Source organism: Myzus persicae, unplaced genomic scaffold (genome assembly GCF_001856785.1).
Source record: "Myzus persicae strain clone G006 unplaced genomic scaffold, MPER_G0061.0, whole genome shotgun sequence".
Classification (NCBI taxonomy): Eukaryota; Metazoa; Arthropoda; class Insecta; order Hemiptera; family Aphididae; genus Myzus; species Myzus persicae.
In genome coordinates this window covers 8,990-20,607 of record NW_019101147.1, presented here as the reverse complement: position 1 = coordinate 20,607, position 11,618 = coordinate 8,990, and positions in this window count along the sequence as shown.

The following is an 11,618-nucleotide window of genomic DNA, read 5'->3' as shown; positions in this document are numbered from 1 at the left end:
ACTTTTTTATCCACAAAATCACGTTTTTTTCCTTTAATCACGACATAACATAAATATGACTACAATAGTATAATCTATTTTACCATATTTTAATCAATTACACATTCTCATTTACAGTATTTGTAGGTAAGTATAATATATTTATTTTTAATATTTAATAGGTGTATAATAATGTTATTTAGCATACAAATTGTTTTTTAAATGATTAAAGTCTGACATTAGTTAAAATATAAGTTTAGAATGTTTATGATTTTTATGAAATTCATACAAATTTGAACTTAAAAAAGGTTATGATAAAAATATGACTATATGTATTTTTGGTATTCTTTAAAATAGTAACTTATGAAGAACTATATTAATTTTTCTTTTTTTTTCAAATTTTATTTCTTCTATACATTTTATTTTATTTAAACCAAATAAATTGTAACTACTTTACCTATAAAAAGCTCAAACAGAGCCAAAATATTTAATCACGGTGCAAATTATTATAATAATGTACATTTTGTACAGTAGGTACAATATAGTAACTGAAAATATAAATATTTAGAGAACATTTTAAAACTCTACGGACATTCATTTTTGAATTGGTTACAACTAAAAATTTAATTGATTTTATCAAAAACTAATTTTGAAGAAAAACGGTCGTTTTCCTTATATTGTTGTTTATTGTGAATATTTTGAAGATTACTGAAGATTTCCTTTTTTTATGTCGTGCCAGTACCACCTGTGTACAATTTGATTTAGAAGTCACCTTTTAAGTCGAAGAACTAAGTATTTTTTCTGATTACTAACAAATTGTAGAAAAACTAATAGAAAAAAATGTATATAGTAAATATTATATACAAAATAACAGTTTCTAAAAGATACATTGTATTATAGAATACACACTGTCTTAAAAATCGATTTTTGTTTAAAATAGCTGATCACTACTTAGATCAATTACTTGTCAAATTATAAAATAATTTCTTAGTAATGTCTCTTCTCAATAAATTTAAATCATGATAATTTATAATGAATCCTAAGTTATCATATTTTATAAATCATATATTAGAAACAATAACATTGAAATAATTTATTAATTTATTTTTTTAGGAAATTTAAGTACGTAATTATTATGTTGTTTGACTAAAATAGTAGTTTTATAATTTCATTTGTATGGAATTTTAAATTTGCATTAACAAAATGCATGTGATTGGAACCAAAAGAAGCTAAATCAATTTTTTTTAAAATTAAATTTGTATATAGATATATATATAGTACATATTGTAACGGTACATACACGTATTGAAACGGCCTAGGTGACAAAATCAGGAAAACTATAATTAATTATAACAAAAATCACTATTTAAAAAAAATATAAAAGTATGAATAGTATAAGTATATTAAAATATAAAGTTATTTATTATCGTGGACAGTAACTAAATTTAAATTTCTTTCTTGGTAGGTTAACGGAAAAAAATTATGTCTGAGCTACAGAGATACCCTTAAGCAACATATAGGAGTTGAATAAATAAACTATAAACACCCTCCAAGTTTTACAGTATTATCTATAAATAAAACTTTTAATAAAAATGGTCCAGTTGTTTTTTGCGATTATTACTAGCAGATGAACCAACATCCAATTTTAGTTGTACAAACCGACTTATGGAGCATTGGAAATAAGCACCAAACGTGGTTCATAACTCTCTAAACTTTACTTTCCTGATAAGTGATAACTCCAAGAACAATTTGAAATTTTCACATAATCAGTTAAGGCGTTTTTGAGTATCTCTATTAGTTACAAATATACATTGAACTCTCATATTTGTTAAAAGGTAAAATTTTTTTATTCGAAACCACAAATGTGACGATTTTACGCATGTTGTTATCTTATCTGAACACCTTATCTCACATTATCTAATCGAGCAAACACTCATAAACAATAATTTCCATCTTAAATCTGAAAACCCCAGTCCATTTGTGAATATAAACCAAGCATGTCAAACACTCGGTCTCTTGCTCGTTATATTTTAAGTCTTTCGGGCCCCCGTATAACAACTATAATCAACAATTCATTGAAAATATATACAATTTTTCTTTTTTGACACAACTATGTTAGTGAGAGGTATATATCATGTAACTTTTCTATCTTATCTTCTGATACACTATAATTAAATACGTATTGTAAATAGTATTGTTAGTATTGTAAAGAATGCAATTAAAAATGTGTGTAACAAAAATAATTGTGTTAATATTTGACGGTAGGTACCTCTAAACTATTGTTTCGTCTTCTTGGACCTTTAATTTAATAGGTACTTGTTGACAAACTATATGGTTAATAATTAAATTTATAATTTTTATGATTATTTTACAGCGCAAGGTAATAAACGATTTTTGACATTGTTTTATATACCTTTAAATAAATGACAAGGTTACTGGTTTGTAATATGTTTTTTTATTTTTCAGATTACGGTATGAATTTTTAAGTTTTTAATTTCATTGATCTCTAACATTTTTTTGTTTTAAAGTTTGTTAATTAATTTACATATTAACAAGCAATATTTTTCTTTTCCAAAATTGTATTTTAAACTATTAGAAATCATAAACAATTTTGGAATTCTAACATTTCTGGAACACTCTTTAGACTTTTAGATTTTAGAGTCTTAGACGTTTGAAAAGCAATAATATATGATTGTATGCGAATATTATTATTTTTATTATTATATTTTGTGTGTAGCTATAACTATATTTTCCTTACTTGGTTTTAAATTGCGATTCCAATAACCCAGAGGTTCTCAATGTGTATAGCGCGACCCTCCGGGAGGGGGGGGGGCAAGACAATTTTAAAAATCGACATTGCATTGGTAGGACAGAAAAATTAAGATGTCAGCAAAAAATTGAAAGTAGCTTTATCAAATATCTCTCCTCGTTTCACCAAACTTTGTGATGAAAAAAAACAAGCCCACCCATCACATTAAAATTGGCCTATTAATCAAAATATTTTATAAAAAATACATTTTATTTTAAAATAAATTTGTAATATTAATATTAATATCAATATTTGTTGTTTATTTTTAACTTTTTTTACTCAAAACATGACTATTAAAATTATTTTTATAAGGGGGCTCAGGTCTGGGGTTGACTAAAAGGGAGGCCTGGCCTAAAAGTTTGAGAACCTCTGCAATAATCTTTTTCAGTTCTGCGCAAACACATTTTCCCAACCTAATCAGCTACATAACTTGACCTATTTAAAATGATTATTTTAGTTAAATGTGTAGAAAGCATAATTTTTGTTGAACAATTTAGCAAGGATTATAATATTTTATTTTTAGGACTAATTATTATGATAGTTGTACATTATTCAAAGATAACAATGAATGTACTATGATTAACTATGAAAGTACTATATACAAATTAAGATTTGTTTCTTCCATTGAAAAGTTGGTCTTCTACACTTATTTTTTTTCAAATTAATTGAGAACAAATCTATAAATTATTAATGTGTATTTTATTTCTAGGGATTGTTAGTAAGTTTCTTTTATTTTAATATTAATTTTATTCTATACTAGATGAACTTTACATGTGTATGTTAGTTAAGACTCCGATGTTGATATTATAATAAGAACACGCTATACCCGCATGTGTTTTCTGTCTTACAAACGTACAACACAGTATAAAGTGTCTTGTACGGGACAGAATAACTCAGTTTATAGTCCTGATTGAATGGTCACATAGTGGAATAGTATTATGAATATTTTATAACTAGACTTTTTATTTTATTCCAGATACGTCAGGTATGTATTAATATTTATTTTGAAAGAAATGTTTGACTTATGATATTTATTTTTATAAAGTATTATGAAGATATTTATGGATTTTCTTATAATATTTTAGGTTCTGATTGAAACGATCAATGTATTGATTTTACTAACTAGAGTTTTTTTGTATCTGTCATCACCATTTGTGACAGTAAAAATATTACGATTTTATTTCTACTTCAGCATATTTTTTGGCAGGAAAGTGAATGTATTTGATACTTTGAGGGTTAAAAGAAAAAAATTCACAATTATTTTCAAATATAATTGTCAGAAAATACCAAAAACAAGGAGGGAAACAATAGATTTTTAAGAGGAGTCAGTTTTTTTTCAAAAACGATTTTGGTTTTTAGTGTGGCTAACTCTAAATAATATAACCGTCGAAGATACAAGAAATTTTCACAGAATAGTTGTAATGGTATATTCTATACACATACCATACAATTTTCAAAATGTTTTAACTCTAAGTATAAATAAATTTTGATTTAAATTTATTTATTTTTAAAATGGATGTCGATCAAAAATGTTCAAAAAATTTGAAAATGTCATAGAAGGTTCTTTATAATTTTTTTTTGTGGAAACTATGACAAAGTTTACCAAAAAGGCATATAAATTGTTTAAGACCTTTTATGCGCATTTAAATTAAAACATTATGTATTCACCCGTAGATTAATAAATTCTAATGAAACATCATTCACGAGAACGTTTGACGCCGGTAGATAGTAGTGAAATTCTTTATTAATGATATATGTATTTTGTAGAATGACAATAATTAAGTACCTAGGGCATTCCTATAATTTATTATTCTAAAATAATTGTGGATCATAATGTGTATAATAATAATGTTTATTGTTTTATTTTTAGAACTCAGAAGTACGTGCATATTGTATTTATATATTTTTTTAATTTTTTTAGTTTTCTAATTCAATTTCTGTGATTTGTGTCTCATAATTCATGCGTATAATGATTATAATCATCAAATATTTACTTGCTCACCGAATACCATTATAGCTATGATGCATTTAGTTGACAATTATTTCCTTCACCTATTCTTGGATATGACAATGACTATCATTTATAGACTCTAGATAGACCTTATAGATTTTCTATAAAATGTTGAATCAGGATCTTTTAAGTATGAAAATCATTTAAAATTTTAAAATTTACTATCAATATTTCAATCGATTTTAAATTGGTATTTTAACTAAATATTTTAAAAGCGTTCGTATATTTTTATTCTAATATGTATCTAATATTTTATTAAACTAGGTCGATATAATTTTTATTTTAAATTTTACATTTTAAGTATAACATTAATTACAAATTATTATTATTATTATTATTATTTCAGTACAAAAAGCAACTAGTACGTACCTATACTACATACTACACTATATTTGATTTAAACAAACAAAGCTAAAGCCTAACAAATTCTTTAAAATATATAAATACTTTTAAACATTGTTTGAGTACGATGCATTTGATCATTTGAAACTCGCCACAAATAAAATTTAAACTAACATTTAAATCAAACTATCGAAGAATTTAATTCGTGTAATGAAATTTTACGTACAGCATACAAGCTATTATGTTTATATTCTACATTTCCCAATAGGCAGATATAACTGATACCCCCGAACCAGTATCTACCAGAAATAAGATGTTTTACTATCAACAACCAACTCAAAACAATAGGGTTCAATAAAATTAACTTGCAATGGCACTAAATTAAATAAGGATTCCATCATACCAACTTCATTACGTTCCAAGTTATTAACATTCAAGAAATCATTTTTACACACTTTTTTAAATGACCTTTTTTACAACCTGTAAAATTCAATTCCGTATACTTACATTTGGGTTTAATGTGATCCGATGTCCCACAGCAATAACACACCAACGATCAATTCTGCTGACTTGTAGAAGTTCCTTTCCGCTGCGAATGACTACTGTCTACCAACCACGAGCTCGGTCTTAGGTTCTTGGTAGAGTACCTCCATCTGATTACGATTTTCCAATTGATTTTCATCGTTGGTAGCTGCTTCCATTGTGACTCTCAGTTCCACACACCTCGTAAGATTCAAGGACTTTTCGGGAGGCATATTTTTAATATTTTGATCCTTGATGCCTCAATTAACTGATCTCTCAAGTCTCAAGACGTCGTCCAAATGTGTGCCAAATCCTCAAAATTCTGACATTTTTTTTTAACACTGTAATGAGTTGAATAATCGTTTCAATGCTCTGCTTTCGTTCCTTAAATTTGAAACGTTCAGTGACAACATTAGGCTTAGGATTCATATATTCGAAAAACAATCTTTTGAGATTGTCGTAAGATTTTTCCAATGGTTTAGCAGGCAAACACAAATCACGTAATAATAAATATCCTTCATTACCAATTAGAGTTAAAAATAATAATTTTTTTATGTACATTAACTTCATTCAGCTGAGCAAAAAGTTCAAACCGTTCCACCCTTCCGTTGTAATCATCCTCCTTAAGTCGAAATTCATTAACATTGCCGATCAAACTACCGGGACCCGTGTTAGCCATAGCAAAGGATACTAGCAAGCATTTTTATAGTGTTTATACTTTACGCCGACGTATCTTTCTCCGGTTCACAAACGACTCACACACTAATAAGCACGCAGCAGTCCACTACTTCGTCGCCAATTGCATGATGAAAATATAGGTATGATCACACCTGGTTATTTCTATCATGGCCGATTGTAAGATCTGTATATGACGTTTCCAGTTAGGAGCTGAAAATTAAAACACCGATACTTGTGATAAAATAATCAATTATATTTACTCTTAAATTACAAGCTCATAAAGAGTACATAATTATAATAATTAATAAACAAAAAACTCAAACCGTCGAATCAGTGTGTAGGCTGTTGTTCTGTGTGCCAGTGATACCACTAGCAACATATGCTGTGTTACCAACGGTGCACCAAAGCACATGCATTACATTGTCCATTCATTATATTGATTTGTATGAGACAATGTCTAATAATGAAATTTAAAAAAAATTACGAATTTCTTTGATGAAATCAACAAAAAATCAAAGTGCTATGCACTTACTGTAACACACGGTAGTAAGTAATTTTTTTAGATAATTTTGTATTGGCAATAGACAATATATTATTGTACCTCTTACCTCTTACATTATACAAGTAGTTAGCACTATTAGTAATGTTAATAGTTATAACTTATTAGTAAATAGTAATAAGTTATTACTATTTACTTTAATTTTTATACTAAGTTTTTTCGGAAAATTTAATTTTGAGTGTACGCTCTGTTGACAACGTAATATTTCTCCTCTTCTTGTAACGTGAACTCATAAGTTAATGTATTGATTGTAGAAAATGGATTTGGTATCCAATCATATTTTTCAACATTAAATGTGGGAAAACATTTCCTAATTTTTTCCTCTAATAATTCTAAATGTTGCGTTATAATTGGAATAATTTCTTGGATATTATTTTGGACCGAAGGAAACATGTCTAACGTATTTTTTTGAACTATACGCATTCTCCAAAAGAATATTTTTTTTTGAAATGCTGATAGTTTATCCGTGGACGTTAAAATATTTTTATTTTTACCTTACATACTAGTACTTATTTACAGTATTTAAATAATTGAAAATATCGCCTATATACGCCAATTTAGTACTACCAAATATCATTTGTCAGAAAATGATTAAAAGTATCTTTGTTTTCGTTTAGAAAAAACATTAACAGTTCATCTTTTAGTTCCAAAGCTCGATTCAGCACTTTACCTTTTACCTTTACGTTAACCATTTTACTTCACTATGTAAAAGTAAACTTTCATGTTGAGCATCCATTGGTCATATTTTTATAATATTATATTATATTCTGACAAATTAATTAATGTATACTCTAAAGATAAAATAAAATATGCCTAAATAGTTTGACCCGGTACTTAAAGAAAAAAATCAAATTATTCATAAAGAAATTCGTTTACTACGGTCGATAAAGTAAATAAAAATATGACGCGGAAATATTATCAGGGTTAAGGAGGGCATAGCTTTCCGTGGCTTATATTGACACTAAACGCATTTTGCACTTAGTAAGATACTTCTATGAAGGCGTCCCTAACTCACTTACTTACTCCTAACAGTTATAGGAAACTGTTATAATCTAGTTTATTTTTACAGATTTATTGGAAAAATACAATTTATATATCGGGGGAAGAAGCATTAATGGTATGTTAAATTTGTTGATAGTATTTTTCTTTCTGTATAATGTATAAAGTATTGATAACATTTATTAAAGTCGAGAAGTTTTAAATAATTACTTTTTCATTTATGATAGAAGAACATTTTTATATTTGCATAGAGTAAAATATAATTACAATTAAATCGTATTGTGTTGAATAAAATTTTGCTTGATTCGGAGGCAGAACATTGTTCAATATATAACTATTTAAGTATATACATCGAGTTATGAACGGGTTTGGGGAAGGAAAATCTTAATGCACAACAAAAAATAAACACATGCAAAAAATTTAATACTAACTTATTTTGCAGAAAATGAATACGAGGAATCAGTTAATAAGTTCTGTGAAGATAGTATTCGGAATAATCCTGATTATATGTCGTTTGTTAGGGAAATTTTTAACTTATTGTAAAGTTAAAATATTTTGTTTAATTATTTTAAGACGAATATAAACTAAATTGTACAATAAAATATTATATTATATTAAGTTTATGAACTTGTTTCTAATTAAAAGCACACACCACTATAATAATTCATATCAAAATAAAATGCACTCAATGTTTTCGGAAAAATATAATTTAACCTATATTTTATGTATATACCTATGTATTGTATACTACCAACTAATATTAGATAGGTATCTATTATAAAACGTATACTTAATAATATAGGTTGGTCTGTTTTTCACCTCTGAATCGTTTTTTTTTTTTTGTTACCAATGATTGAATTCAAATTTAACACCTCCGAGATTCATGACTAGGTCAAAGACGAAAGACAGTCAACAGTCGACATTACTGTGCAGTGTACCTCCAATAAAACGATCACCTACTCACTCATTTTTTGAGAAGAGTTCTTCCATATTTAACAATAAACAACGTTACAGTGACCATCATATTTGTTGAGTTCATTTTGAATAGTTAAGTTGAATTAATTCGTACAACTGCATAGAAGATATATTTATATATTATTATATTATTTTCCACATATTCTCCCTTTATTCTTATATTCTATAAATACTTTGTTCCCTATAGGCTATAATACGTATATTCATTATTTCTACCACGCATTCCATGATAAAAAAAATCTTTGTATATGACTGGTACGACTGCCACTACAATGTCTACGTGGAAAAAATAAAAAATTCAACGTATTATCAGTAATCATAATATGCTCAAAATGTAATATTTATATTAAGCTGTTACATTCAAAAATGAATTATTTATTTTTTCATAAAATATTTCAACGATCAGTTAGTAGTACAAGTATACTTGAGTAGTTAATCATACGTATAATTATACTACACAATATAATATAAAAACAATATTTTTAAGGATGAAACGGTACGCCGATATTCGGCGAACTGTTTTTGTTAATAAGAATAAATATTGTTTCTAGTATCACGTTTGAATATGTAAATACTAAACATGTTACCTGTATGGCTGTATTATACAGTTTTTGGAGTAAAGTATACATATTTCTATTTGTGTTATGTTACACTACCACATGTCTTAAGGTTACAAGGATTATGATTTATGGTTTTAAGTTTTCTACCACAAAATAAGCAAAACACTAAGGTAACTAAATCATTACATTTTATCCAGTCACTCAAAGTATGTACGATAAAATATTTTTATAACAAAAGTCGCCCTTGTTAATAAACTTGCTGTGCGTCAACATTCGAATGATCGTTATTTATTATAAATAAAAAGCGACCGGTCCAACAGGCATTATAGTATGATGCAAACAACTATTCATAATACAATCTACAAAAACGCAAACATAAACATTCTGTATCAAGTACCTACATAATACTTCCTCTACCCATTTCCGCAAAACTAAAGTAGGTTGGTTGGGTTAGGCTCGGTTACATTGTTGAGATCAAGGAATACATAATATTGGTTTTACAATTATGTTAAAAAATGAAATTATACTTTAATTTTCAACATACATTGTGTTTTCTGAAATACAATTCGGCGAAGAAATTTAGAAGGTCGAGAGTGGGAGAATCTCAGTAATTGGGAAAAAGACTAACAAAACATGTTTACGCACCATCAAAAATTTTTGTTGGACTAAAGATTTTATTTTTTTTGTGTATTTCAGAAATCAAAATCGTATGACCTTGAAATTGTCACGAAAAATGTATACAGCATAGTTTTTAAACACTATACATTTTCAAAATATTTTGGATCTATGTGAGGTGTTTATAGACACTTAACTGTATGATTTCTAGTTTCTGTCCATACTGAACGATGTGTTCTAGTACTTACTACTATCAGCATAGTAGCTGTACGGCTATGAATTGTACCCATTACTTGTACAATTATGTTTTGCTTTTTGTGTCACCGGGATTGGTAAAAGAAGAAGAATGAAATTAATTACGAATTAAAATAATAATAAATAAACTTTGATTACGATTTATTTGCTATGATATCATTGATATTATCAGAGTACCATAATTATTACGTAGACCAATGTATTGACATTCACAAATTGAATACGATGATTAATGGCTGTATATTGTAACACTCGTAATGTATAATAATAAATATTATCAATGTAACTATTGCCAATATTCATAGCGTCAGACTGATTTTTACCGCCTCCTCCGCAGTGTATGGGCCTTTACGGTAGCCAGGTAGTTATAGGATTATCAGTGTTTATAATCAAAAATATGATATGAATTATTAATCACTAATAACAGTTAAACACCATTCAAATTAAAATGCCATAGTAGGTATTTATAGTTATTACTAAAATATTATGTAGATACTTAAAATTGGAACATGTTATGACCACGGCAATAAATGTTTCAAACCTGCAGTTTTTTAATGGATGTCGGAGAGCACTTCATTACGAACAACACGTCACACTAATGTAGTAAACATTGAACTTCTATCGCCCGGTTGTCGCCGACTATATTTTCATGCCACATGAAATGCCTAGTTTTTACTCCTTAGAAAGTGTGCGGTCCGGGAGCATAATATAATAATTCACTCACCCAGACACCGGGTTTTTACACTACTTAGTTTTGAGCACCACTAGCAATTAAGTATTAAAAATACTAGCCGGGTGTGCAGCGGTGTAGTAGATCGAACAATAGTGGTCGGGATCGCCGGGTAAATACTGTTAAGCTACGTAGCATGTGCTGTGCAAATATGTGTAGTTGTGTCTAAATGTGTACAAGAGTAAGTGTGTTTACAAAATAATTGTTAATAAAAAATGGTAGCACGGTTGCTGGAAAAAAAGAGTTATAAACATATTTGTAAATATTGTTCATATGTTAAATAAACTTATGCTAGTAAATTTACCAAATATTTTAAAATTAAAAATACTATAGGAGGATACGAAGACTTTTAAAAGTTCCAAAAACGTATTTAATTTGTATCAGATATATTATACAACTCGATTTAGAGTAAATGATAATCTTACTTAATTAAGTTATAAAATTAAATTTTTTTTGCCGTCAGAGTAAAGATTGAATTTATTTTTGAGTATTATAGTTATAAGCTATAGTTATTTATACTGCCACTCTGTTTAAATTAAATCAATTTTTTTTAAAGAAACTTCCGGAGAGGTTTGAGGATATTC